This window comes from Dreissena polymorpha, chromosome 1, assembly GCF_020536995.1.
Source record: "Dreissena polymorpha isolate Duluth1 chromosome 1, UMN_Dpol_1.0, whole genome shotgun sequence".
In the NCBI taxonomy this organism is placed as follows: Eukaryota; Metazoa; Mollusca; class Bivalvia; order Myida; family Dreissenidae; genus Dreissena; species Dreissena polymorpha.
In genome coordinates this window covers 118611332-118627601 of record NC_068355.1, presented here as the reverse complement: position 1 = coordinate 118627601, position 16270 = coordinate 118611332, and the positions used below count along the sequence as shown (strand labels likewise).

Here is a 16270-nt window from a genome sequence, read left to right as displayed (position 1 = left end):
CATGATATGGTTCGAACCTTCCCATGTACATGCAAAGCAATTAGGCCATTGAAAACACTGCAGATTTCTGCCGCATAAACACTTCAGATTTCTGTCGGACAAAAACGGTTTATGCCACAAGTAAATAGAATATACATGAGCATACAGGATTATAACATAAATTGTAAAGTTGTTCACCACTAAGTTGTATATCGACCAAGTGTATATTACGAATTTGAGCAAACTATCCTGATAATAGATATTTTACATGGGTTCTAAATCCAGACCCTTGTACATCAACCCATTCCTAGGCGAACGTATAAAAAATAGACATTGACGACCCAAGAAACATAACTTCAAAACTGATTTTATTCGTCATAAGCACATTGTTTAATATGAATAATTAGGTAATTTTTATGTGCCATATATCAAGAGAGACACATAAACAAGAAATATTTAAAACATAACCCTTTTGAGAAATGTATTTATTCTTATACTTAAGTCTAAAATTTCTAGAACTCGTTCAAATAGCGATTACCCTTGATAATACACAAAGGCAGAATGATCTATTTCTTTCAACATCAGTCAAACGTGCAACCATAAAAAGCACTGAAATATATATCAAAATTTATTTGGAAGACGAAGGCATGCTAACCTGTAAAACCAATTCATTTTATTTCAAGCTATACTTCCAATGAGTGTTAACATTTAACGTTCTTGTCATCAACATTTTTGTCAGTATCAGTGTCGTCGGTTCCAGTAACGTATTCTTTACTTACATATTGTAGTGAAACATAGTTTATTTCAAGACGAAAAACAATTTTACAATATGTTACCTTAATTTGTGCTATATAATTTTTTACATGTTGCAATTTTTGCGATCTTTACATTCGTCGACGGTATAAGGATAGTTTTAATTAATTATCTCCTCTAGCATGAAGAGCAGTAAATACTTCGGATGTCGTACAATTCTATTTATCCAGTGGAATTTTATTTTCATGTATATATACAATATTTACGCAGTACATGTTTTAAACTCTTCGATATTATCATAAGCATAAAAAACACAGTCACATTTATAAAACCGAAACAAAACACGTTCATGAAATATAAACAACCGACAGAACGTTGCGTTGATTAACATCAGGGGATCCTAGACATATCATATTATAATACAGCGGCGATATTCTCCCGGCGTCCAGATTGTCAAACAAATGTATAACTAAAACTAATTTCATGAAATAGTGTTCAATATATTGAAAAGCCCGTCGTAACTAGTAATACCTATTTAGGTAATTTTTATTCAATTACTTCTCATATATATTATTGACATGTTTTCATTTTAGGGTTTGTTTACTCTTGTTATGTTTTATTGATTATGGATTTATGGTTGATAAAATAATGCATTCGTTTTGTAATATTCATGATTACAGTACTTATTTTTAGATTGAATAATCATACAATATAAGAGCTGCAGATATTCATAAGCATTACTGTAATTAAACTTATACTTAATTATCATATCATGAAAACCGAATGGTAAAGTGGTAGCGCATTCGAATTTGTTTCCAAAATACACGCGCAAAAACCGTCGATGGCATTTTCTTAATTTGTTTCTTGAGTTTTAATTAATTTCATATAACTATAGATTTTTATGAAAAAACAACAACACAAAACCAAACATTTAAGGACATTTGTGCAATAACATAAGTATATGAGACATATGCCGGTAATACGTAATGCAGTGCAGTTTAAATAATAATATAATTAAATAGGTTTGATTACACTGTCATTATACCGCTAAGAATGAGCTTTCTTAATTATCAAAGTACATACACATATTTTCATTTATCGTAGACAACATTTTTACATCATGGTCGGTAACTTTTACATTAGTTTAAATGATTTTCATTGAAGATTCCTAGATGGGGTTTTTCGTTACGTTTAACCGTGGTCATATTCATTTTGGTTTCGTGTTTGCTTTGTGATGCTTTTGTGCTTTGTCGGCTATTTATCAATATTTGAAAATAAAGAACCGTTGGTAACGCTGATGTTTCCCTTAAGATAGAAACACTTCAATCGTAGATTTAAATGGACGGAATAGTTTTAGATACATATACTTACGATGAAAAAATGCGTTCTTATTCGAAAATGGTACACTAAAAAATCTTCCATAAAGCATAATAGAAGTAAAACAAAACCCTGTATTGTCTTAATTTAACACGAAGCGAAATGCATGTTATATACTTGAGTGAATCACAAGTTTAAACGATTTTATTATTTTCTTGGTCAATCAAAACACGTTTTTTTATGCAATTTCTTATGGATTAATAAGCTGCTTTTTCTAGTTCCGCGTTTGGTTTATGCATGAATGCTATAGGTTTTCATCCTTAAAATATCGGCTATATAAACTGCTATTAACACGATTCATGTAAATTTGATGAATGCTGAATTTTTCGTTATTGATTTGAGTAAGGACTATTGTTTAGCCCAACATGTAGTGGACATTGGTGGATATCGAATGGTTTCCTTCACGTATATAATGTAACTCCAATCAAACGTTATATAGTATTTACGGAAGCATATGTGCGCTCTTTTTATTGGAAACATCTACGCTGATGGCTAGCTTTATATAATTATTTTTTTTTAAGATTTAGTATAAACATTATGTGTGCAACAGTTGTGGACTTAATATTGGCAATTAACTACTTATTGTATGACCCAGTAAGCAAATGTACATCCTTCTCGGGCATGATATAAAAATGCACGTTTTTTTCACGTTTTAAATCCGTTGATAGAATGAGAATTGTTATTCAAATAACTTTTGGCCTTAAAATAAATACACATGCCATGATGGATTACATGTCATGTACTCGTGTCTTACTAATTGTATTTAAGTACAGGATGCGTACTATGGTTATTTTGACGTATTACGATGTGCATATATGATCCCGTGTTATTGTGATGTAACTCTGTTGTTGATTATTTAGTAATTAAAGTATTATTCACTAGATTATATTATTTTATCTTTTTCTCGACAGTCTTACATTTACATCATGGCTGGTATTCAGCCACATATTGGAAATGATATTTTTGTTGGTTGGCCCCTCATTTTTCCTTATTATTTAAAGAGAGTAAAAACCGTGAACTACAAATAAAGAGCGAATACACTTTGCACGAATACATGGCACTTACTCTTGGTTTATAAGTGCTTACGTTTTTCGCTGTTCGTCATTATAATTTAGTCACATAAGGGAGGTGAAATAACCAACTCGCACTCAGTGGGCAAGCGGTTTACTAGTACTAAGTGCAAATACTTTTGCCAGTAACTGACAACTGTCCTACTTGCATCCGAGATAGGGAGAGAATGGTCGTAGAACGGATTGCATTACCAATCATTACGTAAAGTATATGGCTAGGTTTTGTAATCAATTGCTCTTCCTACTGAACTTGAAGACACTGTTCCCATAACACGTTCCATTAAAATACGGGCACATATAAAGCTGGTCAAAGTTAAAGGAATGCTCAGTGAATGTTCAAAAGGCATGAACATATCAATACCCTTTGTAGATATAGAGAAAGCGGAGCGGAGTCGGTTCATTCAATCTTTGTCAAAAATATAACCTAGTGATCAAGTGTTTGAGCCAGATGAGTCAGATACGATTATTACTTTGATTTGCATCAAGAAAATCATTCTCTTATGACCTTGACCTTTCACCACTCAAAATGTGCAGCTCCATGAGATACACATGCATGCCAAATATCAAGTTGCGATCTTCAATATTGCAAAAGTGATGGCCAATGTAAAAGTTTGATGCAAACCAACCAACAACTTGTACCTTGAAGGATAACCTTGACCTTTCACCACTCAAAATGTGCAGCTCCACGAGATACTAGTGCATGCCAAATATCAAGTTGCTATCTTCAATATTGCAAAAGTGACGGCCAATGGTAGAGTTTGACGCAAACCAACAGACATGGCAAAAACAATATGTCCCCCAGTATAGACTTCTGTCTTCTTCTAGAGTGTTCACAAGCTTTTTTAAATATCTAAATGTAAGGAAAATGCGCCATCCCCTCCCCTGGAAGCCATGTTTTTCAACGGCCCGGAACAATTTTCGAACTCAACTCTCGTAACTCTAGTAAACAAATGTTCTGACCAAATTTCATGAAAATTGGACAAAAAATGTGACTTCTAGAGTGTTCACATGTTTTCACTATACATATATTATATAGGGACTAATATATTATATTGAGAAAACTGCCCCGCCCACTGACGGCCATGTTTTTTCACCGATCTGGACCATTTTCGAAGTCGTACGAGATATCAATAAAACCAATGTTTTTACCAAGTTTCATGCTGATTGGACAAACAATGTAACTTCTTGACTGTACTGCCCAGTCCCCATGGCAGCCATGTTTTTCAATGGACCGGAACCATTTTCAAACTTAACTCGCGTATCTAGGAAACAATGTTCTGACCAAATTTCATATAGATTGGACCAAACATGTGACTTCTAGAGTGTTCACATGTTTTAACTATATACATATAGAGAAAACTGCCCCGCCTCTTGGTGGTCACGTTTTTTCACTGATCTGGAAAATTTTCGAACTCGTACGAGATATCAATAAAACCAATGTTTTGACCAAGTTCCATGATGTGTTTCTCTATAGCCCAATAAGGAAAACTGCCCGCCCACTGGCGGCCATGTTTATCACCGGACCTGAACCACTTTTGAACTCAACCAACATATAATTAAGACAAACATTTTGACAAAGTTACAAAGAGATGTTGCGCAGGTACCTAAACCAGACCACATCTTCAAGTCATGTCAAACACAAAAGAAGAACATACAATAACTGTGAAGTCACATTTTTTCGAATATTTACTATGAATTTTTACATGATGATGATAAGAATGCATATTTAAGGATTAAAAAACATTTAAATGCTCCATTAGACTTATCGTTATCTGTTAAGAGCCCAATTGTAAATCATGTCATGAAAGAAAAGCAACACACAACATCTTCACAGGTTTGTAGTTACATTAAGATACATCCATACACAATCTTCCACGTATAGACTGCGCTGATCCTTCAGAGATGACACACAATCGCTCTCTTGTATGGGCAAGGCGAATTCATGTCTGCTATGATGAGAACCCACTGTTGATGGTCGAGACTCAACCATGAAGGTGAAACTTGATCAATGATGACATGCTGCCAGTCAGTCCAGAGTTTGAGGGTACTATGCTTACACATAACAACTTGCTAGGAACTATACACTATGATCCACATTCTGTACCTACAAAGAATGAAAAAGTTTGCAATGTTACAAATATTAGAAAAGTCTTACGAGTTTGATATCCATGTTCCTATTAGAGTTATTTTAAGGGTTTCAAGAAGACTTGTTTCACCAAGTCATGTTTATATAACTTAACAAACTAATCACTGTGAGAATCCTTGAAAAGCAATCATTTAAATTTAATAATGTGTTGTAGCCAATTTCAAATTGATCCATCTTATTATAACTAAATTTGCATGATTCCTCTACACTTATGTTGGCAAAAAAACAATGAAAACGTCCGTTCATAGGCTTGCCAGAATATTAAATGTAGTTAAATTCTTCCGGTAAGAAAGGAATGGATATCAAACCAAAAATATCTAACAGGCAGTTTACAAAGAACATAACAAAACTAAAACAAGAAACCGTCTGACACGGGTGATGCTCCCCAAAGTTTTTTTGTGTCACAATATTCAGATAAAAGGAAACGTCTTGAGGGCACAGTAGTTGGGGGGACAAGAATTTTATAGAAAATTTCAAAGGGCCATAACTCTGTGAAAAATCATCCGACCAGAACTGGCTGATAATATGCACATCTCCTCTTGGTAATGAGGCTTCCCATAAAGTTTCATTGAATTCCGGTCATTAGTTGCTGAGAAATAGCCCGGACAAAAATTGTGCACGGACAGACAGATGCACACATGGACAGACGAAGCGGCGACTATATGCTCCCCCCAAAATAAATTTTTGGGGAGCATAACAATTAATTGAACGTGTTTTATAACACTAAACAAACACTTAAACTTCAGTCTACTTCAAATATACATGTAAATGCCATCATAAAGGGACCTGTTCACACAGTGATTAAACATGATGCTTAGATCTCTCAAGTTAAGACACACATCATAATGGCAACTGATAACTCATATATATGAACAAGCCCCTTTAAAATGTTGCGACAATTTAATATCTATCACAAGTATATATTTATCATGCTAAATGTTATGAGTGTCTTCTTTAAAAGAGAACAACATTCATCTAGGCAATAAAACAATAGTTGGTTTAACACAGAATAGCTCTTACAGCCACAAGACCTCAGTATGCACTAGTTTCAAATCATCACAATAGGCAACTACGTGCATTGACCTTGAAAATACACTGTATAGATATTTGTTCTTTTATTTAGCTTTGATTTGCTCATGAGTTTTCATATGCCAATGGAGGTACAATCACCTATTTTTAACTTGCGTATAAAACCATTTATAATTGGTATTTGAACTATGTTTGGTGTTTTACTTGGGCAGCCAGTGACAGAGAAAAACAGACAACAAACCGACATGAACCAGATCAAATGTTAACCCTGCGCTGTCTTCATTAGTTTATGAAGGAAGAAAACAGGTTTCATTAGATTTCATGAGCTTGAATGTGCAAGTTTACTCTAAAAAAGGCCATTTTAATGTATTTGCTTAATCTGGCATTCGCGTCAACATTAGGATGTGAATTTAAAAAGACCTTGTTACCTTGGCCTAAATTCGAACATTCTTATAATTTAATATATACATTTCATAACAAAATAGTGTTGCAATTTGCATGTCATTACCAGAAGACTTAGCTTGAAAAACAGAAAAGTCCATTCACAAAAGACTGTTTTAACACATCATATGCACCTGTTCATGATAACATTGATCATAACAAATTTAAACTTGTTACCCTAAAACACATGATTGGGCAGACACATGACACTAGCACATATCGATTGTAAGATCAAAGACATGTTGATTTGTGCTTGTTTTGAACGCGAAACAAAATCATTAATATTTGCGAAAATAAAACAAATCCAGTTTTCCAGTATTACAATCTATATGAAAGTACTTTCAATAACCATAGGGAGGCTAAAAAAGGAGAACATTTGAAGAATACAATCCCTTTAATTTCTGTTTTTATTTATTTATTTGGAACTAAATTTCAAGCACACAGCTAACCTAGATATCAACTCTGAATAACATTTTAATACTTATGAAAAAAACAGACGATCATGATTACATTATGCAGCAAAACAAAAGTGAACTATAATACCCTCATCATATATAAGTATACTACACGGCAATGAAACTGAAAAATATAGGGTCAGAACGTTGTCAAAACTATTATTGTACGATAAGTTATTCATATCAAATTTGATTATGACTTTGAATAAAAAGGAGAATTACTGCTTAGGTAAACTGCAAGTTAAACTTTGTATGGACAGTACATCTGAAATACTCCTTTAACAGTCCATACATCATCCTGAGATGAAAATCTACCTTGGATCCTTAAAGAGTTTCACATATTTTAAGGAACTGACAATAACAATATATGTGAATGTATTCTTATTCACTAAAACATATACTTACTGTTGAACACACAATTTTGAACACATTGCAATACTAATAAATAGTTAAGAAACATGGAGTTCTACATGAACAGTCGAATATGAAAAATTGGAAAACATCAATGAGCCCTAAAATCCAACTTTAGTCCTAAACAATTAAATAAATCACAGTTTGAACTTAAATGAAATATTATTATACATGACACATAATGAAACTAAGTAAACAAAAAAAAAGGTTTTGAATTTAATCAAAAGCTTTGAACAGAATGCACCATAACTACAAACCTAATTAGTCTAAAACTTTGTCTAAACTTAAATAGAGCTCAGATGAAGACTAAGATGGAGTAGTTAGGGGATTCGTGTGCGGTGCACATGTCAAATGTGATTCAGACCATAATGAATTTGAAAGTTTGTCCATCCATAAACCATCCAAGTAAAATATTGCAGAGGTGTTCTTTTCATTGCTCAATTGAAACGAACACCCATTATAACACTATTGAAGATAATGCATTACAGTTTGAATACAAAGATTTCAAATATTTTAACAATAAATATTGTTTATAAAGCTGTGAGTTTATTAGTGTTCTTGTTGCACCTTGCTAGAACAAGAACAAATTACTGTTAAATAAACTAGCTGTAACCTTAAGCAGGGTTCTCCCTGGCTCAAAATTTTCTTCAGCTAAATTTACAGTAGAACACAGAATTTTGTCATATTTGATTAGTTTTACCAGTTTTATGAATAAAAAGTTTTCTTATGCCAAATTTTCTAATTTGTAGCCATTTGCTTACTTGGTGAATGGCAGAGCAGGCCCTGCTTAAGTCACATAACATATTTAAATAAAACTAACACGAAAGGAGCATTCTTTAGTATAAATTAAGTCATGAATCCTACATACGTTTATCAAATTATTTATGAGCGGAGCTAACACATTCCAAGCACGCACAAAAAAGAGGCGACAATTTGTTTACACCGAATGTGTAAATCAATAAATAAAAGTAACGCCAAACAGTATTTTGCACAAAAATATGCAGCATCTTCTAAGGCATTATTTATTTCTTGACAATGAATAAAAACATTTACAAGGGCTGTTTGTAAAACATGCATGCCCCCCATATGGGCTCTCCGTTGTAGTGACAGCCATTGTGTGAATATGTTTTTTGTCACTGTGACCTTGACCTTTGACCTAGTGACCTCAAAATCAATAGGGGTCATCTGCCAGTCATGATCAATGTACAAATAAGTTTCATGATCCTAGCCATAAGCGTTCTTGAGTTATAATCCGGACACCATTTTACTATTTTGGGTCACCGTGACCTTGACCTTTGATCTAGTGACCTGAAAATCAATAGGGGTCATCTGCGAGTCATGATCAATCTACCTATCAAGTTTCCTGATCCTAGGAATAAGCGTTCTTCAGTTATCATCCAGAAACCGTTTTACTATTTTGGGTCACCGTGAACTTGACCTTTGACCTAGTGACCTCAAAATCGATAGGGGTCATCTGCGAGTCATTATCAATGTACCTATGAAGTTTCATGATCCTAGGCATAAGCGTTCTTGAGTTATCATCCGGAAACCATTTTACTATTTCGGGTCACCATGACCTTGACCTTTGACCTAGTGACCTCAAAATCAATAGGGGTCATCTGCAAGTCATGATCAATGTACCTATTAAGTTTCATGATCGCAGCCATTAGCGTTCTTGAGTTATCATACGGAAACCATTTTACTATTTCAGGTCACCGTGACCTTTGATATACTGACCTGAAAATCAATAGGGGTCAACTGCGAGTCATAATCAATCTACCTATCAAGTTTCATGATCCTAGGCATAAGCATTCTTGAGTTATCATCCGGACACCATTTTACTATTTCGGGTCACCGTGACCTTGACCTTTGACCTAGTAATCTGAAAATCAATAGGGGTCATCTGCGAGTCATGATCAATGTACCTATGAAGTTTCATGATCCTAGGCATAAGCGTTCTTGAGTTATCATCCGGAAACCATTTTACTATTTCGGGTCAGCGTGACCTTGACCTAGTGACCTAAAAATCAATAGGGGTCATCTGCCAGCCATCATCAATCTACCTACGAAGTTTCATGATCCTAGGCATAAGCGTTCTTGAGTTATCATCCGGAAACCATTAACCTATTTCGGGTCACTGTGACCTTGACCTAGTGACCTGAAAATCAATAGGGGTCATCTGCAAGTCATGATCAATCTACCTATCAAGTTTCATGATCCTAGGCCTAAGCGTTCTTGAGTTATCATCCGGAAACCATTTTACTATTTCGGGTCACTGTGACCTTGACCTTTGATCTAGTGACCTGAAAATCAATAGGGGTCATCTGCGAGTCATGATCAATCTACCTATCAAGTTTCATGATCCTAGGCCTAAGCGTTCTTGAGTTATCATCCGGAAACCATTTTACTATTTCAGGTCACCGTGACCTTTGACCTAGTGACTTCAAAATCAATAGGGTCATCTGCGAGTCATGATCAATGTACCTATGAAGTTTCATGATCCTAGGCCCAGGCGTTCTTGAGTTATCATCCGGAAACCACCTGGTGGACGGACCGACAGACCGACATGTGCAAAGCAATATACCCCCTCTTCTTCGAAGGAGGGCATAAAAACTAAGAGATGTGTTTGTCAGAAACACAATGCCCCCCATCTGCGCCGCTTTGAAGCCATATATTTGACCCTTGACCTTTCACAACTCAAAATGTGCAGCTCCATGTGATACACATGCATGCAAAATATCAAGTTGCTAGCTGAAGCAACATAGAAGTTATGAGCATTTTTCAAAACCTAAACGCAGTGTGACGGAAGGACAGACGGACGGACGGACAGACGGTCCGATCACTATATGCCCTCCTTTGGGGGCATAAAAATACGAAATATGAACACACAGTTCAACACTTGGTGTGTTCTATTTGAAGAGGTAACAATAGCTCCATCTAGTACAAATATAATTATGCAAGTTTGTATTATTTGTGGTAATCAGATATGCATTGATAAAATAATGCACTGTTTACTTAATATACTTGTTGTTGCTAATGTTTTATTTTAAGTTCTAAATAGTGTTTGCATTATATTTATGCATTAATTTGCATGTTTTTGATAAGTATTCCTTAACAGTTAGTTAAGTAGTATAGTTTTAGTTTCATGAAAATTAGTGAAACAAGAGATTTCTCCATAGGATGACATACAAGAGATTTCTCCATAGGATGACATACAAGAGATTTCTCCATAGGATGACATACAAGAGATTTCTCCATAGGATGACATATGAGATTTCTCCATAGGATGACATATGCCCCTGAAAAATGCTTTGATTGAAGTTATGAGTATTGTTCGAAACCTAAACGCAGATTTCAAAACCTAAATGTGTACCCTAAGTTCTAGGTCAAAATTTGTGTGCGTATGGAAAGGCCTTGTCCATATACACATGCATACCAAATATGACAGTTACATCTGAAGCAACATAGAAGTTATGAGCATTTTTCGAAACCTAAACGCAAAGTGTGGCGGACGGACAGTGCGATCACTATATGCCCTCCTTCGGGGGCATAATTAAGCGACCTTACAGTAATAGCTGACAATTACGGGCGCAGCTTCCTAAGGAATAGTGGGTACATTTTTAGACACATTTGGATAAATTGTCAGTTGAAAGTCGTGTCAGAATTGAAATAATACTTGTAGGTTAAAGTTTGCTTTCATATCACCCAACACCTGAATTTCAGATGCGTGATATCATATCAATCATGCTTCATACTCATGGTTTAACCACTGCGCAGGTAAACTTTTGGCAGTGGAGTATTTGACCATAAATTATATTGAAAGCATTATTTCTTATACAAAATATAAACGAACCTATGTATACACTAACATTAAGTGTTTTTTAACTGTGATGCTTGCAAATCTTGTTAAATTGCATTTCGACATTTTGCCCCTAATTTATTAAAATTCCTCATTTATCAATGTAGTTTTTGGTAATCTTAAGGTGAAATCGATTAAAAGATATTATGTCATACATCTGTGTAACTTCATGACAATTGTGTCAAATTACAATGTGAATAAGAAAGTAAGAGTTGTGATATGTAAAGTTGTAACAAAACACAAACCCTACTTTACAAAGATAACATAATGTCAAAAAGTATCAATACTTTTATACCCTAATACAAACACAACTTAAAACAGGTTTTCGATCACCTAATTCAAGTACATGAAATTGGTGATTGGAAATCTGTTTAAACCCTGTGTTTGAAATTCAAAGACCTTTTTACCTTAATTCCAAGGTAAAGTCAAGCAATTGATTTTCAAGGTCTCTATACAAATACTGAAGCTATTTTGACATAATATTTTGACATGTTTACACAAGAACTGTGCTTAATCTAACAGTACATAAGTTACATAAAGGGACAACCATTAAAAGAATATCCAAAATAGATAAAGAAACGTTGTTCATCATTGATAATACATGTATACTGTACAATCTGCCAAGCAAATTGTGTCTCTTTGTACCACAGAATTCAACTGTGATAGAAAGACCATCACCACTAAAACATGGTGATGTATATAAATAAATAAAACAAAAAGTTTAACAAACAATACAGTTTCATGCAATGAGAATGTCAATAAATATGAGATTCAGCTGCCTGCTTACATCTACCCTGTAAAGAATTATTTCCATTAGTCTTCATGCATGTTAAACAACATTATATAAACATAAACACATAGAAATATGTTACAAACCCTTTAAGTAAGTACAGTTCAAACCCTTTACGCAGATGCAGTATGAACACACTTTGCAATATAAACCATGTATCAAAGTCAACAAGGGACGCCCAAAAAGTGTAAGGGGCTTAATGGGGTCAGTCAAAAGTAAACATAAACAGACTAAACACATCTTTTGTGCTACTTTGTGAGCAATAAACTAACATATAAGTGCGTACAGTTGTATATAAATACTGAATTTCAACTATAAAACCAGACTTAAAGATCAATGTAGGCAATTAGCACAATAGAATAGTAATACAATGCACAGGGATTGTAACAGACTATGCAATTTTTTTTTTCCCAAGCAATTTTTTTTCTTTGCCACATTATGAAGCACTATCATTACCAGTGGTTCAGCATCAGTAATACACATCATGAGTACCATGGTATGACCGAGGAATGTTAAATATTGATATCACCTATGGGTTTTTGATATAACAAAATAAAAGCAATTAAATACAGCACTAACACTTTTAACACATGGTGTTACCTCTACTTGTAACTATTTTTTAGCTGCTTATAAAATGACCCATGCAATTGTAAGTTTGACTCATTCATATTTTATACCAGGGGTCATTTGATTCCTGTTTTTTTTAAATCTAATGAAATTTCATCACAATATTTGATTTTTATGGCCAATAAAATAAGTCAATTTATACAAATTTTCAACTTAAAGACAAAATTGTTCCAACAACATTGAGACATCATATCCTTTTAACATTACTCAATATGAACAAAATAAGACACATTTTATTGAAATGATTCAAATCAGTTGCTGCAGCAAGAATTTAGTCCAATGTTAAATTAAAGACCACAAATTTCATATCAAAAGAGCTTGCATAAGCATTGCATCAATCAAGATACTGTGGAGCATTTAAGACCCAGTTGCCCTTTGTAGTGATCATGACAATTGTGAAATTTAATGTTTTAATTTGTCCACACTGAAATATGTATGTGTCAAAATCATTCTATCCAAAATTGAAAACATGTGTCTGATAATTGCTGACTACGCGCTATAGATGTTATTATCACATACAAATAGCATGAAGCCATCCATCTTTGACCACCATTTTATAAATAATTTTGTTACCAGACAGGTCTGTCAAGCAATAAAATCTCTTCAAGTTTAATTACACAATGAATGTGCAGCATTTTGAGTTGCAGGAACATTTTTGTCAAATACTTAACTTTTTTAACTTAAAATTTCAAGACTTGCCCAATCAACAGAAATGCTCCAAACAATCATTCATGGCAAGTTAAACACAACATACTTTTAGCTTGAGCTAACTAAAATATAATTTTGTAAATATCACATATCAGTTATTGCACATAAAAAATATCACAGTTAATTTGGCCACCATAGACATGTAAAAATAAGAAACTGAAAATTGACCATTAAAATATAAATTTTGGCACAAATGCCCAATCTTTATAATATAGACAGAAATCGACCCATTCACCTTATAAAACAACATCCATAACATATGGGGGACATTTATCTACAATTTATACAAAAACAAAAAGTAAACTAATCTATACAGTTGGTGTTTAGGGATATAACATGGCACATTATGAAAGTATCAGTGGAAATAGGGTGGTGTCCAACACTCAAAACATAGATTTAAATTCACATACTTAAGACGTATGCAAAATTCAGGATCAGTCCATTAAAAAGTCTGTATGTATGTTTGCACCACTTTTGCCAATACCTCAACATGATTACATTAAACGCAGGCATCCATTGATTTGTTTTGACTAGTTGAAATGCATAGGAAACCATCAAGATGTTAAAACAGACAATTATTAAGATAATGTGAAAGTTATTACAATACAGAACCTTAATTTTATTTAAACATTCCATTTTCATTAGAATAACTGTAAAATGTTTTCAAATCTAATTTATATCTCAATTTTAAATAACTTTCCTCCATTTTTTTGTTTCTGGATAACACTTGATTCTTCCAAGATACATTTCATTTCATGGTCAATTCCCTCATAAAAACACACATCTAGCTTGGTTGCTCTGTCAATGACTATGAAATTAAGTTGAAATATGAATGTTACAGCATTTTCATATATTAATGTTACCCTTATTGTCTCACTTCACTCACATACAACATTCAGACGTCTGTCCATAGAAATATATGGCTCTCATATTCTTTATTCTACAGCAAATTAAGTACCTGCAAGGATGTTTGAATAACATCTAGATTCCGGTCAAAATCAGACTCCTACTTAATAAACATTTTAGCTACAAAACAGTGCAAACACAACCCTTTTAAAATAGTTCCTGAAAAAAAAACCCACAAAGGTCTAAACAATCACAAAATGTTTACAAAAAATGTTTAAACAAGATATATAAAATTATAATATTCCATTTGTAATAGTTAAGTAAGTTCTAAACAATCTTAACAGAAGACACGTGTACCTATTATACGGCTTTCTCCCAATATTCCTCAAAGATATGTTTTGTACAAGTTAACAATCAACATTTTTGTTTCATTTAAAGAAAACAACAGCATCTAAGAAGCAGGTAGTTTCAATTTACAAGCTGTTGTTAAGTCCAGAGTCTCTTAACCCATTTAAGCCTAGTGGACTCTGCCATCCTTCTAAATGGGATTAATTGCCATCCTTCTAAATTGGATTAATTTATTTCCAAAATTAGCGACGTCTCGTATATTTATTTCTATATTTAGAATATTTCTTACAGAAATTTCTTTAAGCAAACAGCGCAGACCCTGATGAGACGCCGCATCATGCCGCGTCTCATCTGGGTCAACGCTGTTTGCCAAGGCCTTTTTTTCTAGACGCTAGGCATAAATGGGTTAAACTACTTAAACAGGTATGTTCTTTTGATGTTATATGGTAAAAACAATACACACATTTCAGAGAAAAGTATACTGCCAATTATTTATTACAGACGGCATGTGATTATAGCTATCACTAGTATTATGACATTCATCGATGAATTACTACAAACTATAACAGTTAAAACATAATTTAGAAAACAATTACTCTTTGAGAAATCAGCAAAACAAACACATGTACCGTTGGATTGTCATAAAGTTCATAATGTGATTTTCACAATCTCATATTTGTTTAAATTAGTTTTCTATTGATCTGCATATAATCTATTATGATAAAATATAGATTCAAAAGCAATCAGGTTTATTTTGTCACACAATATGTATACCCTTTTTTACACAGGTTTTGCTGTTGTTAAACATAGTTACATATTTTATAATGTAATAGACTTATTTTTTCAAACACACATACACACACACATACATACATACGGATGAAACTAGAGATAGACATAAGTGATGTATGTGAATTGTTTGAACAGAGCAACCCAGCTAATATGCAGCTATGCGTGACAATGAAATCATAAGTACAACAAATGAAAGCAACTGAAACAATCTGCGAGACTGTGAGTCCGTTCAGCACCTTGATTTTCAATGAGATCAAATATCTAGGAAGCACCATAAGAGAGCACCTCCCTTTCAGGCTGAAAGAGACAATGAATACCATTATCAAGGGCCACAACATTATGTAAATATACTTTCCTTAGCGCATCCTAAGTATCAGTGGGTTAATGAACATACCTATGATAACAGAACCCCTAACTATGGTATGCAATATAACACTTACCTTAGGCATGTTTATGGAATTCTGTAAGCATGTGTATTCAGGAAGTCTTGTTATAGTATCACAGAAGTCCCATAATTATAAATAAAATACATTCAAGAAGAATGTAATCACAACAGTAGTCAGGTCTTTGCAATCAACACAGAGAAAGGAGAACAAAATGAAAATTACATTAATGTACATGTAGGAATGTACTAGTATA

At 33.7% G+C, this 16270-nt stretch overlaps 2 protein-coding genes across 14 annotated transcripts in view; both read right to left on the bottom strand.

Annotated features, from left to right (window-relative positions):
• Positions 1-4847: 4847 nt before the first annotated feature.
• Positions 4848-16270, bottom strand: part of LOC127846669 (uncharacterized) — a 337381-nt gene continuing 325958 nt past the window's right edge. For both annotated transcript variants that reach the window (XM_052378152.1, XM_052378160.1), the window contains one exon: positions 4848-9441. The gene's annotated coding sequence lies outside the window, so the exon portion shown is untranslated. The remainder of the gene's footprint in view (positions 9442-16270) is intronic.
• The window catches only part of LOC127846483 (cleavage and polyadenylation specificity factor subunit 6-like), a 40226-nt gene continuing 28803 nt past the window's right edge, over positions 4848-16270 (bottom strand). For 11 of the 12 annotated variants that reach the window (XM_052377794.1, XM_052377837.1, XM_052377756.1 and 8 more), the window contains one exon: positions 4848-5283. The gene's annotated coding sequence lies outside the window, so the exon portion shown is untranslated. Of the gene's footprint in view, positions 15929-16270 lie in introns of all 12 variants that reach the window. The other variant, XM_052377766.1, reaches the window with a different exon arrangement.